At 32.9% G+C, this 2,206-nt stretch overlaps 1 non-coding gene across 1 annotated transcript; it reads right to left on the bottom strand.

The window, feature by feature from the left end:
* Positions 1-1,838: 1,838 nt before the first annotated feature.
* LOC118922366 (U6 spliceosomal RNA) lies at positions 1,839-1,944 on the bottom strand. Its single transcript, XR_005028749.1, has one exon. It is a non-coding gene; the product is annotated as a U6 spliceosomal RNA (small nuclear RNA).
* Positions 1,945-2,206: the final 262 nt, after the last annotated feature.

Genomic DNA, 2,206 nt, shown 5'->3' on the forward strand with positions numbered 1-2,206 from the left:
ATTCTTCCAACTTATGAGCTTAGTATATCTTTCATTTATTTGTGCTATCTTCAATTTCTTTCATCCAGGTCTCAGAGTTTTCTGAGTAAAGGTCTTTCACCTCTTTGGTTAAATTTATTCCCAGGTATTTTATTCTTTTTGATGCAACTGTAAGTGGGATTGTTTTCTTAATATCTTTTTCTGAGAGTTTGTTATTAGTGTATAGAAATACAACTGATTTCTATATGTTAACTTTATATCTTGTGACTGGACTGAATTCATTCATTATTTCTAATCATTTTTTGGTAGTCTTTAGGATTTTCTAAATAATATAATTTCATCTGAAAATAGTGGCTGTTTTAGTTCTTTCTTTCTAGTTTGGGTATTTTCTTTTCCTTTTTCTTGTCCAATTGCTGTGGCTAGGACTCCCAATACTGTGTTAAGTAAAAATGATAAGAGTAAATTCATTTCCGATTTTATTTATTAGGGTGCTCTCTCTGGCTGGGAGTTTGACTATTTTAGTTATCTTTTCCGAGAACCATCTTTTAGTGGTTTTGATTACTCTTTTCTATTTTTTATTTATTATTTCATTCATTACTGCTCTACTCTTTATTTCCTTCCTTCTGCTAACTTTGAGGTTTTCAAATTCTTTTTCCAGTTCCTTTAAATGTAAGGTCAGATTGTTTATTTGAGATTTTTCTGGATTCTTCAGGTAGCCCTGCTATGAACTTCCCTCTTAGAACTATTTCTGCTGCATCCCATAGATTTGAAAGTTATATTTCTATTTTTACCTGTCTTAATTTTTTTAAATTTCCTCTTTGATTTCTTTTTTGATCCACTCGTTTATTAACATGTTGTTTGGTCATCACATGTTTGCATTTTTTTCCAGTTTTCTTCTTGTAATTGATTTCCAGTGTCATACTATGGTGGTTTGAAATGGTGCTTGATGTGATTTCAGTCTTCTTGAATGTACTGAAAATTGCTTGTGTACCAACATGTGATCTATTTTGGAAATTGTTCCATCTGTACTTGAAAAGAATATGTATTCTGTAGTGTTTGGATGAAATGCCTGTATATACCTATTAAGTCCATTTGGTCTAACATGTTATTTAAGAGTAATTTTTCCTTATTGGTTTCCTTTTCACATGATCTATCCATTGATATAAGTGGGGATGTTAAGTTTCCTATTATTATTTTGCTGTCATTTAGAATTATTGTCAAATATCTCTCAAATATTTGTTTTATATATTTAGGGTTGCCTATGTTAGGTACATAAATATTTATGAATGTTGTTTTCTTGTATTTATCCCTTTATTATTATATAATGTCCTTCTTTGTCTTTTGTTTATGGCCTTTTCAATTTAAAACCCATTTTATCTGATATGAGCATTGGTATGCCAATGCTTTTTCATTTGTTTCCATTTGAATGGAATATCTTTTTCCATCCCTTTACTTTCAGTCTATGTGTGTCTTGGATCTGAAGTGAGTCTCTTGTAGGTAGAGTGTGGATGGGTCTTGTATTTTTAACCATTCAGCCCTCTATGTCTTTTGATTGAAGCATTTAGTCCATTTACACTTAATTTGACAGGTATGTACTTATTGCCATCTTGTTAGTTATTTTCTGGTTGTTTTGTAGTTCTCTTTTCTTCCTCTCTTTTGGTCTCTTTCCTTGCGGTTTGATTACTTTCTTTAGTGTTATGTTTGGGTCCCTTTGTCTTAAATTTTTTTTTTATTCTATTGTAGATTTTGATTTGTGGTGACCATGAGGTTCACATATATCAACCTATATATGTACATAGCAGTCTATTTTAAGCTGAAAGTCATTTAAGTTCACATGCATTCTAAAGGCACTACATTTCAAAAATATGGAACACTTGACAAATTTGAATGTCCTCTTGTGCAGGTAGCCTGATGATCTTCTCTGTATTTTTTCAATTTTAGTGCATGTACTGCTAAAGCCAGCACTAGCTATCCATGTTCTCATCTAGGTACTGGACAATCAATGTACTTCTGGAAACTTAGGGATTTCTGTGTCTTTCATCTCCACATTCTCTGCTACCACAGCTTATTTCCAGGGATTCCGTCCTTATTTCTGTGCAGTCGTGGTGAGGTTACACAGACTGCCTTCATTTTGGAGAAGTATAACTTCCAGTTTAAGTCACGTCTGAAGGTCCGTATGCCTCTGTAGGAAGGTCACTCGGCTTGCTGCCACTTGCAGTGTACAGGA

This window comes from Manis pentadactyla, chromosome 2, assembly GCF_030020395.1.
Source record: "Manis pentadactyla isolate mManPen7 chromosome 2, mManPen7.hap1, whole genome shotgun sequence".
Lineage (NCBI taxonomy): Eukaryota > Metazoa > Chordata > Mammalia > Pholidota > Manidae > Manis > Manis pentadactyla.